This window comes from Neovison vison, chromosome 12 (genome assembly GCF_020171115.1).
Source record: "Neovison vison isolate M4711 chromosome 12, ASM_NN_V1, whole genome shotgun sequence".
Taxonomy (NCBI): Eukaryota; Metazoa; Chordata; class Mammalia; order Carnivora; family Mustelidae; genus Neogale; species Neogale vison.
Genome location: NC_058102.1, coordinates 50,959,293 through 50,983,982, shown reverse-complemented (window position 1 = coordinate 50,983,982; position 24,690 = coordinate 50,959,293). Strand labels below are relative to the sequence as shown.

The following is a 24,690-nucleotide window of genomic DNA, read 5'->3' as shown; positions in this document are numbered from 1 at the left end:
TAATAAGAATAATAATAATAGTTATAGATAAAAGAATAGCTTAACAATGGGGATGAGGTGGTTATTGGGAAGGTGAGCCTTCTGAAAACCTTAACATGTTTTCAGCCTTTGCCAGAAGCAGGTGGCAAGATAGGGTCCACATCCTCTGCCCAAGACAGCAGCCTCCCTGCTGGCACATTGCTAGGCAGAGCTCCAGGAAAAGCTGTGTGGAGACAGAGAAATTAGCAGGCGGGTAGCAGGGCTGGATCACGTACTCTAAGTTGTCTATTTCTCCTATGGCCTTAGCATGGTCAATTCCACTAATAGAGCTCATCCCTAAAGCCAAGACTCCTAATGAGCAATTGGGCATTTAAATTTCCCTCATATCAAACAATTTCAATTCTATTTCTTTATTTCATGGGTTTCCTCACCCTGTAGCCCTCCCCCATCACTTAGAGTTTAGGGCATCTGTGTGGACGGAATACCACACAGAAGTTTCGGTATTGATGAATATCTGAGATTTGGGATTCAGCACATTCATTTATACATTTATCAACGATTTTGTGCTTGAAATTGTTTTACAAGCACGGCCCACCAGGAAGGAGACTATTATGATGGCGTTTTCTATACTAAATTCTGCACTCTGTGGATCTGGCCATATCTCTCTGTATAGATAATATACTACATGGAACACTCTCGAGTTAGACACTGTAGATTCCTTAATATTTATTATCTGTAACTATACTTTCTTCCCGTTAGTTTTTCTGTTTACGTTCTCCATCCAAGCCCCAAACACTCAATAGTTGCGATCCTTACCGCATTTCCCAGAAGGATTCTTAAAATAAACGAGAAGTGTTTTTAAAATTTCTTTAAATCTCTGTCTATTATTTTAGGAAGCAAAGCAATTAAAACCTTTTAAAACATTAAAGCGAGTTTGATGTGTGTTTTATATCTTATTTCTCCATAGGTTACAGTACTTTAAAATTTTCAGTACTGTAATAATAATGGATGAAGACTTGTGACCTTACCTGTTTCAAATTTGGGGGAAAAAAAGAAAGAAAGAATAAGCAAATGAAAGAAAGCGTGTTTTCTGGGCACAGTCTTCATAGTGGGCTTCAGCAACATACATAGCAAAAGCTTTTAGACATCGCTTCCCACATCTAGAGCTGTTTGAAACTAATCTCGTCACAGGTCTGTAGAGGGCCATGGGGGTCTGCGTAAGTCCTTTTCATTGTTCTATTACTCTCAGTGTCACTTTTCCTCTGCAGTTCTTCTTCTGCCCTTTTAAGCAGTCTCTAGAGTTTACGAATTAAGTGAAGGGAACAACGCGGAGTGGTATGGTTGACAGTCAACCCTCCGTATGTGTTTGGAAATGCAGGTTAAGTTTCTGGAAAGAATCCTGGACTTGGGATCCATTCAAGGACTTAATGTCAAGGCTTAACTCTGTCAGTTACTAACTAGGGAAGTCCTTTAGGCTCTCTGGGCCACAGTTTTATGTAACTCTGAAATGTAAATTGTCACGGGATCATTACGCCTCATGTATAGGGGAAGGTGAGAATGAAACAGGGCATGGTATTTTTAAAACTGACATCACTATGAAATCTATAGAGAAAGAAAGTTAGAGAATAAGCTGCTTTGAGGATTGCCAAATCCCCAGAAGTGGTCATTTAGTACTTACATATTCCTGCTCTGGGGCAGATTATACAACCTACATTGCTTGAAAAATACCCTCAGAGAAAGAAATGTTGTAGATCTTTGTTTCACAAAGAGTCACACAAGACGTGACAAAACCAAAAATGTCCGCATTATTTATAATCCTGATTCTCTTGTTTTTTATTTATTTCCCCATCCGACCTTTCTTCTATTTTTCCATTCCTTCTGCCATTTTGTGCTGTTTTGTCCCCTGCCATTCTGGGGCAGTTTTCCTTCTCTTCTTTCTCTCTAGTGAACTCCTTCAACGATTTCCTCCATTTGAAACAAATTCCACCTTTCATGTCCTCCTCGGGGTTAGTTGTCTTGACTTCTGCACAGGAAGACGATTCCACAGTGGTGCTTAGCCTCAACTCCCCTCCACACAACCCTTCTGGTAAGGAAGCTTTCCTTCATGTTGCACTTGAAGTCCATTTCCTATTCTTATGTCTTCAAAACAAGTTTGAAAACAGCTGGTTACCATCCTTTAGCCCTGTCCTTTCTAGACGTTACTTCAAAAACGTTATATCACTTTTCAGTCTTTTTTGTCAAGCATGAGTTATAGAACTTCCTTTAACTTTTACTCCTCAGGCATACTGTTCAGCCTTTTAATAAGCTGCATGGTGTAATTGAAAGAATATGGGCTTTGTAGTCAGACCTGGGTTGACATCTGGGCCAGTGTGACTCACTAGATGTTTGACCCCAGCCACAGCACCTGACTTCTGTGAACTACAGTTTCCTCATCTGTCAGGTGGGGTTAATGGGACCCATCTCACAGGCTCCTTGCCAGAACTGATGACGCTTGTAACGTTCTCGGTATATCATCAGTGCTCTGATGAATGTTAGCTCCCTCCCCCTCTCCCTCTCTTGGTGCTTCTCTCCTACATCAGGTCATTTCCTTCTAGTTATGGAGCGTAAGACTGAGCACAGTGTTAAGAATTTGAAATAACTCTGCTTACCCTTTCCTCAAGAGCACGCTCTCCGCCTCCCCCTATCATGCTGTTCCATCACTAGAGCCCTCTGAGGCATTCATGCCATTGCCATGTGCTACCTCCAAGAACCAGCTCTAAGAAGAAAACATCATGGGGAAACAATCTCAAAAAGAATCACTTACTTGACATTGGAGGAGTCCAGGATAGCTCTTGACCTCATTTTCACCCTGAAGAATTTCTCCGGTTACTTCTGCGCGGCTCACCCATGGCTCTCTCCAGCAGGAGGACATGTCAGATGTCCTTCAGATCACTTTAACATACCAAGTTACTCATTCGTAGATTCTAGGTGGACCCCGGGATGCAATTTTACTGCAGCTCCATGAAGCACCTTGTGGAAATGAGAGAATGTCACCTGCTCTCAGCTGGCACAGTGCCATGTCTGGCAGGACAGCTAGGGGAGAAGGGGGTTCGCTGGAAGGACTTCAGGCACCCTTGCACGGATTAACCTTTTTGTAGAAACCCTGATGTTGGCTCTGGCATCGTTTAATTTCACAAAACAGATGTTCATAAGATACTTCACCTCCATTGTCTCTTTGGTATCATCCAGTAGGACACGTCCCTTAGTCCACTGGCCTTTTCCTTTAGCTACCTCTGTTAGTCCTCTACAGTCTGTAAATGACATGTTTTTCCCTGCTTCACATTTATTCTCATTATTTCTATTGGTTCTCGCAGTTTCCTTACATGCACTTTGGAATATCTGCCTTGACTTCCATTTTTTGGTTGGTCGGGGGAGGTACTCTCTATGTTTAAACTGTGCAATTTGGGATTAAGCCCAGCTGAGTTTCCTGAAAACTCCAACATTCTATTAATAGATTCCTAATAGAAGCAAATTGGCAAAATCCATATAGATGATTTATTTCAGTGTTGCTTTCCCTCTTCCCTCTGGAGACGACGTTAGAGATGACTTTAATAAGCATCTAAATGGCCTACACTGAGGTAATGAGAGAAAAGGGGAGAGGGGTTGCTGAGAGACTTAGATAAGCCACCCACTGAGAACTTTGCCGAGAAGTGGAAGTCCCACGGTTCTAAGAGGACTATGATGCTCTCTTCCTTAACAGGAAAGAAGAGCCTTTTATGCTAAGCTCACAACCGTGGACAAGCCCCACATAGAAAAATAAGGGAGTGCAGTGAACAGTGGAAGTTTTCCAAAGCTCAGCCAAGGGAATGCTGGAGATGGGGGAAGTGACAAGTTTCAGTCAGCTTGTTCTCCTATCCAGTTAACTGATAGTTATACTTAAATTCATCTCAAGGGGGTAGAAGAATAATGCAAAAAACCATTTTTTTTTTAATGTGAAAAGGGATACAAATGAAGAAATGAGAAACTTGAAGATAAACGAGAGGCAGAGTTTCCTGACAGCATGTTGTACTGACTTCGGATACGTCTTCTGATGTAGGCGCATGGAATGCCATTATTAAATCTGCCAGGTCTCCATTTTGTTCCATCCATTTCTAATGTGCCTGTTAGGCTATTGCCTCCCTGGGAGCATAACAATTAAACAACTATTGAGTTAAGTAAATAGAAAAACCTAATAAATATTCATATAACTCCAGCTTGAAGCATTTCTTTTATGCTCTATAAATCACTAGAAAACATGTGACAGGAACCGTTCCTGATCTCTTTGAGCGTGTGCAGGATGCCCCGAGAAAGCTTAACTGTTTATCACTTCTTTGAGTGTATTAATATGGATGTATATTTTTACTTGGAGACAGCTAATATCTGGAATAGTTCTTGGGCTGGGGAAATAGCAGTGAGAGGTTGGGTCCGAGGAAATCGTACAGCAAAAGCATGAGTAGGGCTTACGGAAGACTGGATGGGAGGGTGCAGGGTCAAGGGGACAGTGGGTCGGAAGAGGAGCCTGGTGGAAGATGGACCAGAGAACTGGGGACACCCGCGTTTCTGCTGCTCATGGAGAGACAGCCAACATAGGCAGCTTTGGGAAGAGAGATAATAAAATCTGGTTTTGATATGTTTGTTTTAGACGGCAGTGAAATATCCACTTGACGTCTTTCGTAGACATTGAGAAACATGGGGCTGAAGAGAGGGTATAAAGTCCTGGCTGGAGGTAGGGTTCTGGGGCACACGTGAATGTAGGTGCTAATTGAATCCAAGTGGTGCACCAAGCGAGTGAGTAGAGAAGGAAGAGGAAAGCAAGGTGCCCCAAGCTGAGGCCAGGGGACACTAAGTGATAACAAACCAAGGGAAGAGAGAAAAGGCAAAGATAAAGCAGGCAGAGATATTTGAGAAGCCCTATAGCCTAAGTCACATGCCCCTGATGCCTTGATGTTGGAGATCCCATCACAGTGTGAATGGCGGCCAGATCCCTGGAATAGGGAGCTGCTGAGAAGTTCAGCTTTTGCCCAGTATTTGATGGCTCTTGGAGAAGTGACAAACACAAACGAGTACTGCAGAGAGAGAGAGGCAAAACCCCCGGGCAGAATCTCACTGGCTCCATGTTACCTTTGTAAGGTAACATTCGTTTAATGAATGAATGTGTGCATGAATGAGACAATGGATCAGTCAGATGAGCAGTTCTGGGTAATCAGGGGTTTTTCCGCGTGAGCAAGAGGATAACAGTATCGTAACTAGTAAGTGCAACTTAGTACTGAGCAGGGTCTGTAAGTGTCACTTCGCAGCTAACGCATAAAACGGGCAGAAGGGAGGAAGGGAGTGAAGGGAAGAAATCACAAAGGGGACGGGTGGGAGAAATAGGAGTAGTGAGTGAAGAGGGCCAGGGGTCTCCTGGAGTGTGAAGTCGGAGACTTGAACAACCTAAATGTATGGGTTTGGGTTTTAATTTGTGTGGATCTCTAGCTGTTTTTCAAATGTTTATCTCGTCTCTCTGATAGAGACTTGAAGCTTCTTGGCAAAGACAAGAACCACTTTGGTGTGTCTCTTCAGTACCTAATATAGGTGTTTACTCTACACTTACTGACAGGTTGAAGGAAAGAAAGGCGAGTTTTCAGTACTTTCTAAAAATACATAATTATCTAGAAATTTAGTCACAGCAAACATCCAGTTGATAAATCGAAGTAAAATAACCCCTTTTCCACTCAAAGGAGGCTTTTTAAACTTTGGTTTTCTAAATCATTTACCCAAAGCCCTACCCATAAGAGAGTGTCTAGATACATTGTGAAACGTCCTTCAGAGGCAGCAGTACAATTTAAGCAACATGAAGAAATGTGCCTAGAAGATTTGAAATGTGCTGCTTTCGCTTCCCTGACTCCATTTTCATAAGAATACCTGAAAGTATTGGCAGATGAATTAAAGGCAGTGCCCATCTGGAGGGAAATCAGACATCCATTTAGGTTTGTGATAGAAGGGCTTATTAAGAAAGGTCAAACTTGTGTAGTAATGTGGAATGTACACATGGGAAAGCTAAGCAGGGCTGGTGAGAAAATGGGGTGGAGCAGTTAATTAACTTTGAACCTGGGAAATGCTTCAACACGCAGTCAGCGAGATCTCCCTCAAAGAATGCAGGACACCTGGAAAGTGTCAAATGTTTTATTTTCAACCGATTTGTATGCAGTAACGATCTGAATAAGAAAAATGACTTTGAAAGCATCAGAAGTGTAATTTTCACCTTCTTCTAATTTAAAAACACCTGAGCACATTTTTTTCCCCGGGCTTTTAAGAAAAGAAATAAAATTCACCTTTGGGGGAAAGGGAGGATCAAGATGGCCACCTTGACAAGTATCAGGAGGCTAGAGACTGAAAATAGTCCATGTCAAGTGTTTATAACTTTATAATGTTCTACCACATATGTTCCAAGAAGGGCAAGGAAAGAGACTGTTGAAGAGGCAACAGTGTTATCCATTTTTATTAAATATATAAGAGTTGTCGCATCCAGTTCCCGGCAGCAGTCCCTATTTTTAGGAGTGATGTCAGTGACCCTGTAAAGCAAGAGATACCGGTGGGTTGACCATGACTTTCGAAGCACTTCTAGAGGTGAAAACGTGTTTCTGCAGTAGGGAAGGGGTACCATTCTGATAAAGCAGCGAGATGAGAAAGGGAATGGGGGGGTCTACACTTGTTTCATCTGATAGAACTTTCCCAACAGAAAATGGAACAATATCAGATAAGAACATTTATCAGACTCGCAGACGTCACGGGCACTTCTCCTTGGGAACACTGTGCAGCATAGCCTTGCTAAATCCCAAATGTTTAAGAGAGAAATATATAGACTGGCATCTTGGGAGGGATGATAACAAGTCTGCATCATTCACACTGATGTATACATTAGGCATTTGGGGGTGCTTGTGAAATGATACATAAGACAGTCTCACTGAAGAAAACACAGCAGTTGCCCATGAGTTCCCGGGTCAAAAGAAAGCTAAAGTGAATTAGGCGAGAGATCTCCTAAAATGATGAAGGTGGTAGTAAAAAAATAAAAAAATAAGTAAAAATGTGTACTTTTCTTCTTCCACTTTTGTCTGACTTTCCTAAGAGCAGGTGACAGTGAAGGAGCCTTAAGCATGATTGCAGAAAGCAGGTATCTAATCCTATGTTAATTCCAGGCGTTAGAAGCAAGAGTAAGTTCGCAACCCAGGTGAAGTTGTAATTAGTTAGCAAGGGCAGGTGTTTCCAGCTCAGATCTTTGCAGATGAAATAGAATCTAAGAAACAGAAATTAAGCATTGTTTCAAAGTCAAGTGCAACTATTCTGAAAGATTTATGTAAATCTTCTATTTTCCCATTTCGGGAACTGTAGAGCACAATGTGGAAAAGTGTAACATGTTTATGAGTTTATGACTTGCCATGAGATTGATGAGAATGAAAATGTCAGAGAGCCCATCAGCATCACTCAAAGACATGTCATGGACTCCAACAGGTAGTTAAATATATATGTAAGTGACAAAATAGAACAAAAAATTTCAGCAGGTAGTGTTCACACCTGTTCTCTGTTTATTTGTGTCTTAATTGAATATTATCCTACTTTACCTCAATCCATAGAGGATTCAAGGCTGCTTAAAAAGAATACATTGGACCTCAGGCAACGTGAGTTTTTAGTGACCAAAAATGGACGCTGGAGTCCGTGACATTGAGAGGTTTGCCACTTTTTTCAGGCACGAGGTTGAATTCTTGCTCCTAGAAGATGAAGCTTGGGAGAAAATCGTTCACTTTGAGGATGAAGTGAGCCAACCCATCACTGATAGATCCTGATGATACCTGGTTTTTTCCTAATTTGAGTTGACACGGCAACTTCCTCAAAGACACTGAACCATTTTGGGTTTTGGGAGGGTTTTTTTTGTGTGAAAACAGCCAAGTGAGAAATGAATCCTTGGTAAAAGTTGGAGAGGGAGCTATCCTTTGGTATGAGGATATGCACAGGAAACTCTTGCCTCTAGATAGCAATACAGTTTTAAGAGACATCTCCAAACCTGAGCAAAATATTTCCTGGATTCCCAATTTAGAGACTGTGAGTTTGGGGGATTTATCAATTCCCGAAAAACAACAAGAGCCCATTTAAATATAATAGGAAATTACAGGGGGAGGGAAAAGGGTAAGGAAAATGTGGAAAATTTGTTGAAAATGTGTATTTTAGATCCAGTTCTCCTACTGCTAAACACTTGGCCTTGGGAAAGATGTGACTCTTTCTTCGGTATCACAAAATTGGAAACCAGGTGCAACTGCTTTTCCCCACTAATTGGTGTGCCCCAAGGAAGGGTGACTTGTTCCTCTGTCTGATTTAATTGGTGAATAAGGTAAATCAGCCAAGTAAAAGAGAAGCGAGCCCATTTAAATATAATAGGAAATTACAGGGGGAGGGAAAAGGGTAAGGAAAATGTGGAAAATTTGTTGAAAATGTGTATTTTAGATCCAGTTCTCCTACTGCTAAACACTTGGCCTTGGGAAAGATGTGACTCTTTCTTCGGTATCACAAAATTGGAAACCAGGTGCAACTGCTTTTCCCCACTAATTGGTGTGCCCCAAGGAAGGGTGACTTGTTCCTCTGTCTGATTTAATTGGTGAATAAGGTAAATCAGCCAAGTAAAAGAGAAGCGAAAATATCCCTACGGCTGTACTTATAAGAAGGTTCCTGAAGGACTAAGAGCTCTGGGTCCTTTCCCACTCCCAAAGCAGAGCAGCTCTGTTTTTATCATTTATATAAGTTGATGTTCTGAAGATTATGATGTTCTGAAGATTATGAGCAAGCAAGGGGCCGTGGGGAGGAAAGGGAAGCAGGAGGATTCTTCAATGAAAGAACACTCTTACTATATTACACATGATTCACTGTCAGTTCTCAGGCTTTTAAGGATTAAGCGGGTACAGTAGTGGGCTCCGCTTGCCAGATTTGGCACTGGACCAAACAGAATGTGTAGAGATGCTGAGGATCAAACGACTCCTATAGGTTCCAGGATCCAGCAAGAACCCAGGACGGTACGTTCAATGAAGCCGTTTTACGGCTTCAAATGGGAACCCTAGAGTTTGTGTGATGAAAGATGCCAAACTTTTACACTCCCAAGAAAGCTTTCCCCAACTCCTACCCCAGCCTGTCTTGAGAAAGATACTACTTAACGCTAACTTCAATACCTTTTGCTGTAATGGAGGTCTCTTTTGTCTTGGTTGACTCTGCGCAGTGGAAGTTTTCCCTACTTCCTATGCTCCTTCCTGTCGTGAAACTTCTTTTTAAATGAGCCCACTTCACGGGACGCCTGGGTGGCTCAGTTGGTTGGACGACTGCCTTCGGCTCAGGGCGTGATCCTGGAGTCCCGGGATCGAGTCCCACATCAAGCTCCCAGCTCCATGGGAAGTCTGCTTCGCTCTCTGACCTTCTCCTCGCTCATGCTCTCTCTCACTGTCTCTCTCTCTCAAATAAATAAGTAAAATCTTTAAAAAAAATAAAAATAAATGAGCCCACTTCAAATTAAAGTATAAAATGATTTGAATATATCTTCATCTGACTTGCATCTAATCTCATTCTTCTTTTTGCCGTGTCTGAAGATCGTCTCCAGCTTCTACAATGTTGTTAATTTCTGGGCTACGAATTGGATACGGGATAGGCACTCAAATTTTGTAAGTGCCTTGGGGTTACAAGTCCCACTTGCCCTCTCTCTTGCCTCAGCTTCCCCACCCCCAGCCCCAACACACACACATGTTGGAAGTCCTTCTGGATAGCAGGAACTGTACTGTTGGACTAGATAGAGTGCTGGGTGGCTCAGAAATTCTTCCTACCTTTGCATCTTCTCAAGATAGTGGTCTCACACATATTTTCATACAGATATCCATTTGACTTGTCCTTTCCTTCACTCTTCCAACTCTTTCCAGCTCTTCAGAACATGTCTTCTCATTTCCTCCCACGCCTCTTCCACCATTTTGTCGTATTGCTAGAGTGGCCCTGGGAATACATGTATCAGAGGAGAAAGAAACCATATGTTTTGAGGTAAAATTTAATAGAATAAAGAAAGAATGCCATTAATCTCCAGCCCTTGAAAATGCCCAGAAGCTCCCATTCAGACCCTTCTTAAGAATTTCCATTCACTGTCTTTTATTAAACCCTGGTATTCCTCAAACATCAAATTCCAAGATGAATTTTAAAGATATTACTTACAAACTTTTGTGTAACTCTTTCAATGATGAATAGCTCAGAAGTATTTTTTTTTCCCTAAAATTTCTATTGTGAACGTGCTACATTTTAGGTAGGTTTTTGTCTCCCGTGCCTGAGACCCTAACCACCATTTTTTAACCATTTATCACTCAACGGGAAACATTTACTACCAAATTTGAAAAAAAAAAAACGAAACAAAAAACAAAAACCCGATATCCAACTCAACTTTTGGACTGTTTCTATTCTAATAAGGATTTGGTTGGCCTCAAGCAGGAGGAAACGTTCTAGCTTATGAAAGATAACTAAGGAAAACACTGTAAGTAGAGCCAGGAAGTCTCGTTCCTGAGGGCTTGGGAAGGAGTCTGACTCGCAGTTGAGGTGTGTGCTTACGATCGATGCTACTCAGCCATCTGGAGGCTGGCATTCTGATCCTGCTGGGGAGGCCACCTCTACCTCTAGCACCGTGTTCTGCTCGCTGCTCCTTGATTCTTGTGAACACTTCTGTTTGTCTCTGTGTCTGATACAGACTTCAGCATGGGGTGCTTAGTAATTGCTCCCTGAACCAAGTTTAACCCAAGGCTAATTAACTAATGGTTCTTCCCCATCAGATCTGGAGTGAAAAGGACCTCAAATGAGAAGCATTATAAAGTTCTCAGGTTAAACAGCGTCAAGTAATGACCGGAGTTTCAGGGAGGAGTAAGGCTGCCGATCTCGGGGGCATTCTCAGTCGTGTGTGTGCTGAGATACGAATGTGTGAATGTGTGCGTGTGTCCACACACACGTTCTTCCCCAGGAAAAGGAAGGAAGTGGAAAGGGGAGAAAATAGAGCTATTGACTACAGAGCCAGAAAGTTGTTTGCAGAATGACTGCTTCTGTATGGGGGCATGCTTCCTTTGAGAAGGGGTGTATTAGGCATCCTCTTTCCATTAAGTCTATTTGGGGAGGAAACCACACAGGATAGATAATGTGCTTGTTACCAAGTCCTAGGGACCTCTTATCGGCACAGCTGCTGTTCTCAACACCCACCTGCTTAGATCGAAAGACATCAAACCTGTCTTCTCAGGGACACCAACCCCAGATGATCAAAACCTCTACTAAATCATCGTGTTTACTAGGGAGGCCGCTGATTTTTGTGAAGTGTTAACTTTGTCCTTAAAAGCCGTGAGTGCCGGGGAGCCCAGTTGGGCCTCTGGCCTGTGCATTCAATCCACTTCTACAGGGGGCAAAGCCTAGGAATTGTTTTCAAAACAGTGTGGGGGGCTGAAGATTTATCTGCTTTTGACAACTACCCTGGTTACTGTGGAACAAGGAGTTGACTTCTCAATAGTTTTACAAATTATGTGTTTAACTTTGTCTCTATAGAATTAATTCCTGGGAGGCAAGAGGAGAGGTGGAGCCCAGGCCTTCAAGGCTAGTTGACAAATTTGAGTTTTTAAAGTCATCGCAGCCATTTCCCCCACTACCCCCTCCAAGCGCCACAGTGCGGTGAGGCTCTGTTTCCACCCGAAGGCAGTTTGCAACCTGCCTGTGCACTGATTTATGCATTAAAATAAAACAACTTCAGTGTTTAGCCATAAAAAAAAAAAAAAAGCTGTTTAATCATTAAACAACCACCGGTTTTTTTTCTTTTGCCCTTTAAACCTGCATTCAATCAGTTTGGACGCTGCTTTACAGTCTTGTTAACTGCTAAAATCACAAAGGAGGGGTGAGCAGGATCACCACCAGCAGCGGGAAGCCCTGAAACACCCCCATTGTCCCATGAAACTTTGGGCAAGAAGCTCCTTCAGCTGTCTTGCAACACACACTGGGCTCCGAGGGAGGTGCAAGGGGGAAAAATGCAACTTCCAACTCCAGAAGCAGCCCTGGGTTCGTTCAAGGAAAGGGGAGGGTGGAGGGGAGTTTTCTTGCTTTTACTCTTCTGTGTGGCCATCGTCGTGGGGACATGTGACATGAACAGGGGTCCTCCCGCTGTTCACGCGTCCCACCCCTGGGATGGTATGTTCTAGCCGACTCCTAGGAAAAAAAGGCCTGGATTGTCCTTTTTTTTTGTAAAGGGAGGAGGAGTGGCAGTGTTTTATGGCCTTCTTTCAACACATGGGAGTTCTATCACTCGTTTTAAAAGTACGACTTAACACCATTTTCAAACCAGCCTGAGTTCGAGCCCCGAATGGTTTTCACAAAATGTCCCCTTTCTCCCTCAGAGCGTGATGGCCACGGGTGCCTACTAATGGCTCCACTGGTAGGAACTGAATTTCTTCCCTTCGTCATACGGAAACCAAGAGCGTTTTCTGAAATTTAATTCTGTGATCTTCCATCTGTTCTAGGAAAGGATTGCAGCTTTCTGGAGATGAATCTCTACTTTATTGCAGGCTGTTTGCCTTTTTGATTTCTTATTTTACCTCTGTTGGGTGTTCATTTGTGCTGCCAGATGTTTAAACCACATTGGAAAAGACAATCCTTCCCTTTTAAGTGGCCAGGTTCTAGACAAAATTGGTAATTGTTTCAGTTTTTTTTTTTTTTTAAGATTTTATTTATTTATTTGACAGAGAGAAATCACAAGCAGACAGAGAGGCAGGCAGAGAGAGAGAGAGAGGGAAGCAGGCTCCCTGCTGAGCAGAGAGCCCGATGCGGGACTCGATCCCAGGACTTTGAGATCATGACCTGAGCCGAAGGCAGCGGCTTAACCCACTGAGCCACCCAGGCGCCCCAGTAATTGTTTCAGTTTTGAAGAGGGCAAGGACACAAGCATTTCTTTATGTGGAAATGCTGGAATTGCAAACTTTGTCCGTGACACCCTTACCCCCACCCCCCCACCCCTGCTTTGAGACGGAGATATGGAAACCTAGAGAGTTTGGGAGACTTGCCCGAGATCTCATAGCTCCTTTAGTTCATTGTTGTTTCCACCAAGGACACCCCTTCACTAAGTTAGTACACATGCTTCCTAGAGTGCCCTCACAGAAGATAAAGTCTGGTTATGTGTCTCTGTTTTACATATTTATCCTTGAGACAGCTCTGAAGTCACTGACATCCTTGCCTTCTTCAAACCAAACAATCCAATTCCTTTTCATTTACTTTGAGATTTCTGTTTTCTAATTTTCCCACCATTTTGACGTGGTCTGTGTGCAGTAGGCTTTTAGAATCTGAACCAAATTATTCGGGGAATTGGCCCCACATTTTTGTACAGGTACTTGGATACTGTGTAGACGAGTCCTATATTTCTCTGCTCTCACAACCGCTGCCCAGAGAAAGACCGGGTATTCTTTGCAGTCAAATGCTCTACCACTGAGCTATACCCCCTCGGGTATTCTTTGGCCAGTTTGTTGAACCATTTCCCTCAAGAGCAAAACTACCTCATGTTTTCCATTCCTGTATTTCAGGGTCATATCTTGAATATTTCCTTCTTCCTTCCTTTCTTCCTTTCTTTCTTTCTTTCTTTCTTTTTTAAAAAGCGGGGTTTTGTTTTGCTAGCTATTGTTCATCCTGACCACAAAATAAAATAATTTTCATCTCTGAAGACCTATTTTAACTCACCCTTGTTTTTAAAATTTGAAAAAAAACAACAACAACAACAACAAACTTATCAACTGGATCTTTCCTGAAGACACGCATATTTAAGCAGCCAGTTCTCACTGTAGATAACAGAATAAGTCTTACGTCTCTTCTTTGGTACCTTATGTTAAGTTCCTCAATGAATAGCCATTTCCACTGCATTTTAAACAAAATCCAACGGAAAAATAACTGTAATTTAAGCAGGATAGTCGGTCAGCTCACTAGGCAAAAATAGTTTGTTAAACAAGTTGTTTGCCCTTTCCCCGATAAAATCGCTGATTGATTACTGAACAAATTTTTCTAATGTGCCAAGATATAGGTTGCTCTAATGATCAGACAAACCAAGTATAGTGTATGGCCGGGGAAGAGCAGGCTGTTCTTACATGATGGTAAGAACTGTGGAGAGAGGGAAATCATGAACGCTGGAAATAGATGAGAGGCAAAAAGAAGGAGATGACACACTCGAGAAAAGCTGAGTTAACAGGCACGATTTTCAGAGCCAAATCTATTATAAACCCCGACATAGTTGAATGCTTGTAAGAGATGGTTTCAGCAACTCCTCTGTTTCCTGATGTGTATACTGTACCTGAACGAAATGCTTCTTTCCTGTGAGCCGGACAGTAGGAAGTCATCTATCTTCAAGCTTGTTTGGTTTGTAAATAACACTGTAGAAAAGGGCTTTGAGCTTTGGAAAGCGAGTCTCCATGTGTTCTCTCTCACTCTTGGAGGCGGGTTAAAGGGCAGGGCCATGACCACCACCTTATTCCGTAAGCGGTTGTTTACAAAAGGTTGAAAAATGTGCCCAGGGCCCATGCCTGCCCCTCCGTGCCCCTCCGTGGAACTAGCGCCACTCAGGCAGGCTAGCAGGCAAGCCTCGCTTTAATGGAAATAGAAGAGAGAGTTTGGGGGAGGTTGGCATGGTGCAACATGTGCTTTTTGCTTGCGCCTACTGAATTTTTAATTTCCATGAAATGTCAGTGGGCAAGTGGACACTGGCTTTCTTTCTTTTTGTCTGCTGCTTTGCAGCTACTGGGATACTAGGCTTTGGATAATGAAGTAGGTTGTCATTTCCTCCCCCAAATAATACATTACAAAGTGGAAAGGCAAATTTCCTGTGGAAGCTCTAAGTAGCAGGTGGTGTTTCCTTAATATATTGTTTTTAACCTTCAGGAAAATTGGTATTATGAGCCGATAATTTGGAAAAGTAAAGTAACACCAACGTCCTACATTTTCAATAAGACGATCAAAATCTTAGTTAATTTGAAAAAAATCAAACTGGAGTACTGTACCAGGAAAAGACATAGCATGTTTTGTTCTTAACGTGTTATTATTAAAGTTTATTGTAAAATTATTTTAAAGTTTAAATTCATGGAAGACAAAAAAGGGGATACGACGCAGCTGAATTTCCCAATTCATTAAGAGATTTCTTTTTTTTAAAGAAGGAAAAATAGGTATTTTTAAGTTTCACTCTAAACCTTTGTTGCTAACGAATGTGTGGAAACATTTAGTCAGTCGTACAAAGAGTTAAGCGTGGGACTGTTCACATGGCAAATCTGAGTTGAGCTGGAGGTAAAAACATCTGTATTTTTCATTCATTTGCTCAGCAGCACTAAATTTCAAGCTTGTTTTTTGTTCAGCATCAAAGAAAAAGTTGTTTTATGGTTATTGGATTTTTTTTAAACTCGCATATTTCATGAAAGGGACTCAAGTCACTGGATCTTTATATTCTTTTTAGTTACTTTGCTGCCCAACAGCCTTCTGCATGCCATCTTGTTGAATAAGGAAAACATAATTTTATTCTTTTTCTCTTCCTTTGAAGAAAAAATTTAAGAGGTTTAAATACCATTCACATTTTGGAATTTCCTTCTTTCCTCCTCCCAAAACCATCATCTCACAACCACATAAAGCAATCCAATGTTGAAAGACTTAGAGATTCTCACAACTATAAATATCCTTTCTATGACTATAACTCCTCTGTTTATCAAGGGCAATAAGAATGGAGCCCAGGAGCTAACAAAGTTTGTGGCGACGTGTGTGTGTGTGTGTGTGTTCATGTGCATACGTGTTGAAAATCTTGTGTGTCCAAATTTACATAGTATTTTTAGCATACAAATTGCTGATGAGGCATCTATTCTTTTTTCTCTAAAAATTCTGAGTGCGTGGACCTATTAGTTGCCAGGGACCAAATTACCACAACCAATGCCAGACGAAAATATTTACCAAATCCAAGAAACTATTCGTATTTAAACTATTAAATGTGGCTAATTTAAATAGTCGTCTTCATTCTCTAATTGTTGTGTGGCACAGTTTGGCTTTGAGACCCAGATTTTCAAGTGTAAGAAATCTATGTTTTCATCCTGAGAAGTATAAAGCGAGATACTCAACATTCATTGCCATTGCCCCCTTCCATCCCAAAAGGAAGGGGAAGTTAAGAGCCAGGGGAGGGGGAGTCAAACCTAGATACTGTAAAATTTCAGCTACTTTTGGACTTTCTGAAGATATCAATTTTCCTGATAATTGAATGTTAATGTCTTTAATTTTTTAACTTTAAATTTCAATAGTGTTCTTATATATGAAAATCTGGGTAATGTACATAGTACATGTATCTCTGACTACATTAATCAATGCGCTGAATATAATTTTATGTGTTCCTCGATGATGTTTGATCCTTAGCCCAAGCATCACTAGACTCGTCAACTGGCAAAGATCATATTCTTTCACCCTTTTTCCTTTCTCATTTCTTGAATGCTCACCATATGAGAGGAACTGTGATGCCCCCCATCCCATCCTTGGAGCATAGAAGGCACTCAGTGAGTGTGTGTTGAAGAAGTGAAGAAATAAAGGAATCAATAAGTTCAGTAGGTAGTTGTGGGGACAGATTGAGTTCAAAGATTCAATTGTTTTGGGTGTAGGACCAGACACAGTGGTAGCCGAGACTATAGACAGAGCAATAGGGTCACAAATTATGTGGACTACAGGAACGAATATGTTCATCCCCAGGCCAGTGCTTCCCAGTCCCTCCTTGAAAAGTACTCAGAACATGACAGTACCTTTCCTATCATTGACCACTGTCTCATGAAATTGGAAGAAACCTACGCAGCTGCAGCACTCCCTGAGCCTTGCGACAAGGCTACCACCTGCCAAATGAGTGTTCAAGTCAAAAAACTAGAGCAGCCACCTCTGCAAAGAGTTCCCTCACTCCTTAAGAAACAAGTATCCTAAGAGAGTGCCGTCGGTTAAGCATCCAACTCTTGGTTTCAGCTCAGTTTGTGATCCCAGGGTCCGGAGATTGGGCCCCACGTGGAGCTCCATTCTCTGCATGGAGTCTGCTTGGGATTCTCTCTCTCTCACTCCCTCTGTCTCTCAAATAAATTAATAAATCTTTAAAAAAAATGCAAGTATCCCAACAATATCAGTCAGTGGTCTTTTCCGTGCTGCTGCCATTTTGTTATTCTTGGCACACATCACAGACCTCAGCCTGCCAGTTTTGTGCAGCGCGGCTCCGTTCCACATACACTGTTTGTTCTTGGGCTGCCCCAGAACAGCATTGCTCCCCACTTTGAGAATTAGGGCTAGGATACTTTGGGGGGTGGGTTGCATTCATACCAATACTTGACCATCATGACACACCTGTTCCAGCATAATGTGGAGGGAAATTGTGGCCTTTGGAGACAGACAAATGTAGGTTCAAACGTCTGCATCATCTATCATGAGCTGCTTATCAGCTGCCTGGGTGGTCTTGGGGAACTTCAGTCCATTCCTCTGTCTTCATAAAGGTGGAGATATATAGAAAAGACCTTGACAAGCCTCCGTAAAAGCTGGTTACTTGGATTACTGCTACCCTTATCAGAAGATTGCTTCCACCTGATCAGTAATCACACCAAGCTCAAAATGTTTTTTCAACTTTCCTCAATATGCATCCTCTGTGCATAAGCTGTGCTGCAAGTTACCCTTTCACTTATCCCATCTAAATAATCTCTATAGAGTCTGGAAAATAGATTGAATTTCTCATGAAAGCCAGTTTGTATTAACATGTCATATAGGGGCATCTGGGTGGCTCAATCTCTAAGCATCTGCCTTTGGCTCAGGTCATGACCCTAGGGTCCTGGGATCGAGCCCCGCTTTGGGCTCCTTGCTCAGCAGGGAACCTCCTTCTCCTTTACCCTCTGCATTTCTCCTGCTTGTGTTCCCTCTCTCCCTGTCTTTCACTGTCAAATAAATATATAAAGTCTTTTAAAAAAAAAACCCATTTCATATACTGAATAATCTGTACAGTGAATCAAAGGTAATTAATGCTAAGGGATACAAAGATCACCAAAAATAGTCACAAAATGATACCGTTTCCTCAAGTGGCCTTCCGTAGGTAAGTCTATTGTTCTGAAAAGGTTCTTCACTGAAAGAATAAATATAAAAGATGGCGGGAACTATCTACCAAACATATCTTTATCTTTTATTTTATTTTATTTATTTCAGAGAGGGAGCACAAGCAGGCAGAGTAGCAGTCAAGGGAGAGGGAGAAGCATCGGGAGAAGCATGCTCCCGATACAGGGCTCCCTCTGTCTGACTGACTGCCACCCAGTGTCCCCATCTTTATCTTTTTTTGTTTTTTTGTTTTTTGGGGTTTTTTTGGCAGAGAGAGAGAGAGATCACAAGCAGGCAGAGTAGCAGCCAGAGGGAAGGGAGAAACGGCTCCCTGCTGATCAGGTAGCCCAATGAGGGACTCAATCCCCAGACCCTGGAATCATGACCTGAACTGAAGGCAGATGCTTAACTGACTGAACCACCGCAGGCGCTCCCCCATCTTTATCTTTTTTAACATTAGCTTGCTTTCTGTAAGCAATAAACAAAAGTGAAGATACTTTCTAACCACTAAAGTGTTACTCACCATGTCTAAGGAGAATCAGCCTATCCTTAATTTGCTTAAAACCATGGAGACACGAATCACAAACATCAGCACAGAGTGTGGAAGGCAGTTCCAGCGGGACCCACTTTATCCGCAGCATGAAACTGTTCTGGGACTAAAGCCTGTGCAGAAAGGAGCTCTCAGAAGCAGCCACAGAGATCTTGTAAACACCTGTATCAACCATACCTTATCTCCATTTTTGCCTCGCTTTGCCATAACATTGTCTCTCTTTTGGAAGATATTAAGTCTCTGTCAGCTGGCTGAATTTCTGAGAAAATGTTTACATGTGTTTGTGTGGTCACATGACAGTAGCCCTCACAGATAAGAGAATTCTTCCATCTGGTTAAAAAAAAATAATGCCACCTAGGGACGCCTGGGTAGCTCAGTCAATTGATTGTCCTCCTCTTGGTTTTGGCGTAGGTCATGATCTCAGGGTCCTGGGAACAAGTCCTGCAACTAGCTCTGTGCTCAGTTGGGAGTCTGCTTGAAGATTCTCTTTCCTTCTCCTGCTGCCCCTCCCCCTGCCTGTGCCTGTGCATGCACTCTTTCTCTCTCTCTCTCTCTCTCTCTCTCTCAAATAAGTAAATAAAAATCTTTAGGGGCGCCTGGGTGGCTCAGTCAGTTAAGCGTCTGCCTTCAGGTCAAATCATGATCCCAAATTCCTGGGATCGAATCCCACGTCGGGCTCCTTATTCAGTGGGGAGCCTGCTTCTCCCTCAGCCTGCCACTCCCCCTGCTTAGGCTTTCTTTCTCTGTGTAATTTAAAAAAAAAAAAAAAGAACCACCTAAAGAAAATATGGTGCCAAGGCTCTAAGTCCCATTTAAAGGATATACTGTATGATATTATTCAACACAGTTTGAGTAATCAAAAATTTATACAGATTTTCAACTGTGGTACTTTGTGACATTGGTAAAATGTAAGTAGACAAATCAGTATTGTCTGGATCCAGTGGCACTTTTTCCAGTTGTAAGCAGTGGTCAAGTTCTTGATTAGTATTAGCATCTTTTTATGCTTCAGTCTCTTTGCTTTTTATGAAAAGAATACTGGGATTCATGATGTGGAATGGTTCCTCGTAAACCCGAGGTCCCTTGTTCATATACATGTGGTTTTACTATCTAATATGTCGAGGCTATTCTGAAGGATACAGAATTGGCCTTCATGGGAAACTCAGCCTCCATGCCAAATTGGGTTCATCGTGCCTCCATTTTCTCTATAAGAACCCCTAGTTTGGGGGGCTCCCACACAGGCCATCTTTTAGTGATGAGCAGAACTGAGGAACTTTTGTTCGGATACTTACCTTTGTTTATACGAATGAAAGCTCACAAGTTGATCGTGGTCTACAAGTAGGCTGAGGAACTGGGAAGGTAAGCACTCAACTCAGAGGCTCCCATTCTTCAAATTGTTCTCCCTCAGTCTCTCCTCGTCTTCTCCCTGAAGATCCTGAAGGAGCAGTAGCATCTGCAAGGACATTAGGAGACTCTGACTTAGCTACTTTTCTGGCAGCCAAGCCTGTGTGATCCCGCAGAACCTGGAGGGATCCTGAGGGTGAGAGAACAAAGGAGTAGGTTTTTGTGCAGGTGGTCAGAGCAGAGAAAGCGGAGGAGTCAGTTACAGGTTCCAGCAGTGACAGAAAGATGGCTTCCGAACTGAGTGGTTGCCAAACCCTCTCTTCTTTCCTTGGTTCTTCTACCCGTGTCGCCACAGCCAGAAGTACTGGCTTTAATGCTTCCCAGTAGGAGACGTACAGAATGTGTGTGGCTGGGCATCCTGATGATACTGTATGTGCTGAGTCTTTGGGGGTAAACATCAGGAAAATTAGATTGTTGGAAGAGCCAAGCTTTTTCACATTAGCTCTGCATTCTATTGACTCTCCAACGATAGGTTGGAAATTTAGCTTAATTTTAAGGTTATGTTTATACAGGGAGCACTATCAATTATCAGAAACATTAGAAGTGTTGCTAAGTAAGTAAACTCAGAGTGAAATGTCATCTCTTAGAGGCTGCTTAACAGTTGTCAGAGAATAGTCTGTTAGTCATTGTAGCAAGAAGTAGCTACCCGAAAATTTGTTGAATACATGCAATGTTTTTGACAGAAATATCTGCATAATTGCTGTGTGTTATACATGCTCGTTATAGCCTAAAGGCATCTGTTTGAATTAGGGCTTTTTCCCCCCTGTCTGTGTAACACACTTGCAGACACGATGTGAGTATTTGCTGCTGTTATCCTTTTAAAAAGCAATCTCTTGACTCTCTCGACAGCCTAAGCATTCTAGAGCTAGTTTGCAAGCAACACATAACCTGGAAGAAGGAGAATTAAGTTTACTTTCACTGAAGCTCCAGTTTTGTAACTTGCTGAAAGTTTGTTTTGGAGAGAGGTCATTTTTGAAGAGAATAAAGAATTTCATTTTTGTGTGGTTTTTTTTTTAATCTTGCAATCTTACTGGTAATCATTAACTATATTTAATAAAATACAGCCTCCTTTCAAAAGAAATCCCTGACAATAGTACATTTTAAAACCAGGCTCTCTTTCCCAGCAGCCCAGGGTGTTTTGAAGATAGGAGAACAAGGGAAGCACTTTCAGCTGTAAAGTCTTGCAGGGCCGCATTTAAGTGTTTGGGGCGCTGTATTCTTGATGCAGCATCATATTACAGGAATATTATGAAAAAAAAAAAAAAAGCTGCAGGGAATTCTCAAACATGCCTAACACATACAGAGCTTTAATGTTCCTATGGCTGGATCCATTCAACAAATGGGATCTGTGGGTCAGATGGGTTTGCGAGCCACTATTATTAAGTCGTTTTACTTTTACCATTAAGTAATGGTTCCTTGTTAATATTATGAATGCGTGTGTTCTTTGCCCTCTCTGTAAATCTTTTGTTCCATTCTTTTTTTTTTTTTTTCCTCTTTGGCCTTACAAGAATGTGGGGGGAGGACATCCCTATCCACAAATCAAGGGCTTTAAATAGCCGGACTAGAGCTGAATGAAGGAAATTGGGCTAGATAACATCTTTGTCAAATGTCTGCCTATGAACTCTGCATCACACAATTCAAAGGAAATTGCCATTGTCCTGCGCAAGTTAGGTGAACAAAGCACGTAAAAAGTCCTGTTCTGGTTGCCATGCGCATTCCTGTGTGACCGGAACCAGAATCTCGAAGGCCACCGAAATGGCACGGCCTACGGGACTTGCGGGCAAATGAGAGTGTGGATTTGAAATATGTGATGCAGACCGTCCGGTAATCATTCACCAGAAGGACACCTCGTTCTTTGATAGAGAACAATGGAAATCCGAAACAATGCGGAACGCCGCTGCCCTTGCTTTTAGGACTCCTAGGATTACTATTGCTCCGACCATCACTGCTGCCCCTACTCTACCAGCACCGCCACCTTCCCTAATCCGATTCTGCAGTGTTTATTAAGTTCTTAAAGCAGGCAGCTGTGCCGTGTAGTTAAGAGACATTAATCGTTTTTTGTGGGTTTTTTTTTTAATTAAAAACTTGTCTTTTTTAAGATTTTATTTATTTATTTGCCAGAGAGAGAGCACAAACAGAGGAAATGACAGGCAGAAGGAGAGAAAGAAGCAGGCTCCCGTTGAGCAGAGAGCCCGATGTGGGACTCGATCCCAGGACCCTGGGACCATGACCTGAGCTGAAGGCAGAGGCTTAACCCTCTGAGCCACCCAGGCACCCCGACATTAATTGTTTTTAATCAGCCCAACACACCAATGAGGTATCCACACTATACAAATTGGTCAATTAAGGTTTACGTGGCCCCCGAGTCACATAGCCTGTGCCTAGTTGATCCCAGACCTGAATTCAGTGGCCTTTCTGGCTCCTGAGCCGCGTTCTGTAGCACTGTCTTAAACTTCCTTTCCCTGTGTGTGAAGGGAATGGATCTCTGCAGGTACAAAGATGTCACCTCCAAACCCTTACAAATGACACTGAGTTGCTTGGGGGAGAATTTCCCCAAGGCCAAAAGCTGCTTCTGTGATACTCCAAAGCAGCTTCCGTATCCTGGAAACAGCGACTACAATCAAAAATAGCACCCTATAGACATCCCTCTTTAGAAAGAAAGAAAGAAAGAAGGAGGGAACAAAGGAAGGAAGGAAGGACTGAAGGAAAGAAGGAAGGAAGAGAGGGAGGGGAAAGGAAAGGAATGGAAAGAAAAGAAAAGAAAGGAAAGGAAAAGAAAAAACTTCCACCACCAACAGTTCCTCCTAAGAGCAGAGATACCTACCCTTATCTGGCAGTAAGCCCAGACATACCAAAACATGTATCATCTAGAGCCAGGAGTTGAAGCCCACGGCATCTACAGAGAGACAAGCACTTTTTTTCAATAGACAACTCATTCACAGAGTAAGGGCACTCCCCGGGAAGTGACAGGGAGTCAGAAGAGCAGCGTCAGACAAAGAGGGTAGTTATTACCAGCCAGCCAGCGGGCCCCCCCCCGCCGCGCACCCGCAGGTTCTGCCCTTCTTCAGTGTAACCAAGCAGAACTCCACTCGACTCCCATTAAAAGTAGACATTTAGTCGGCATCCAGAATGTGGGCAGGAGCTCGTGTTAGTTATTTACTACCCATCTCTGGCATTCCTTCTGGACATGACCAATGAGTTACAGCTGGTTTTTAGGCAGCGTGGCACACTCATTAACTAGCTGTCAGGAACAGCTACACCCTTCGGTCCACAAGGAGATGAATGCAAATCTGGATTTACCAGAGGAAAATTCCAAACAGACCAGGAAAGCAAAAATCACAGACACCCTCTCCATAATAACTGGAAAACAGAAATGTGTGCATTCTACAAAGAAATGCTTGACAAAGACCAAAGTTTCATGCCCTAACACAGGACGAACAAGGCAAAGGAAACCTGTGCAGCCAATTTCAGAGTCAAGAGCGCACTTCTTACCACAGCCCTCAAAGACAGGGATTAGTAAAATGTGCAAAGCCAGGTCAGTCACGATTCTGTAGCCATTACCCAGCTTCCTTTGTTCACAGGAAGTGACCCTGTCCCTAGCCTGCGGTAAGTCTGGTTGGTCAGAGCCAATCATGCGACCCCATTCCCCTTGCAGGGCAGTTGGCTCGGGACCATAGGAAGAAACCACCTCTCCCACTGGATGTGGACATTCCTGGAACCGCCACCAGGAACAGCCGAACCCATCTGGGGGCTCTGAGGGAGACAGGCTGAGAATAAATCGAAGATAGTGGAGGAGAAGGATAGAAAGAATCTGAAGCCTCAGATTTAATCCACTGAATTTAAGCTGCTGAATTAACCAATTCTGGAGGTGCATTTTTGTCCAGGCTTTGCGTCACGTTAGATAAATAACGTCTTTATCACGCCCATCTGCATTTGGGTTCCCTTTTGTACCCAAAAGCGTACAAGAGGAAATTTCTTTGTTGGGATACTTGAGAGATTCATCAGAATTTATTAACCGCATCTTTATAAATTAGTTTAATTTCCATTAATCTTCCCCGCATACACTGATCTATAAGAAATATAGGGAGATAAAGTCGTATTTAATATGCCTTCTCATGTTTTAAAAATATACCCATTTTCCTGTGTCACTTTTGGATCTGCGTAAAGGTAGCTCTCTTGTGTCAGCGACGGCCTTGCTGGGAGGAAGAACTGTCGCTCCCATGTTGGTAACTCTCAGAGCAGAGGTACCCGAGTTCCTCCTGAATCCAGGAGTGTAGTCAGGAATCATCACCATTTCTAACCAGCAGCTTTTAGGAGATCAATGAAAGGTATCACCACGACTCCAGGAAGAGGACTTCTTCCTGGAAATTTAGGGTTTAGAACTCAGTTAAAAACCTTTTTGGAATATTTACTTCATGCAGAAGACAGGAAGTATGTTAGCAGCTGAGCCAGGTGGGTGGGCGATTTCCCTGTTTGTGAAGACTCTCTGGGAATTTTCCATTGTTGGTGTGGTCTGCACAGCTTCTCTGAGGCTGGAGCATGGAGTGGTCAGCGTCCACAGCTCGGACTAGTAATTATGCCTTAATGTAAATATATATAAATATTATACACATATATGCTGG

At 42.5% G+C, this 24,690-nt stretch overlaps 1 long non-coding RNA gene across 1 annotated transcript; it reads right to left on the bottom strand.

The window, feature by feature from the left end:
- Positions 1 to 6,477: 6,477 nt before the first annotated feature.
- LOC122891977 lies at positions 6,478 to 14,475 on the bottom strand. Its single transcript, XR_006381345.1, has 3 exons — positions 14,342 to 14,475; positions 9,834 to 9,996; positions 6,478 to 6,551 (listed from the first exon to the last, which is right to left on the bottom strand). It is a non-coding gene; the product is annotated as an uncharacterized LOC122891977 (long non-coding RNA).
- Between the last annotated feature and the right edge of the window lie 10,215 nt (positions 14,476 to 24,690).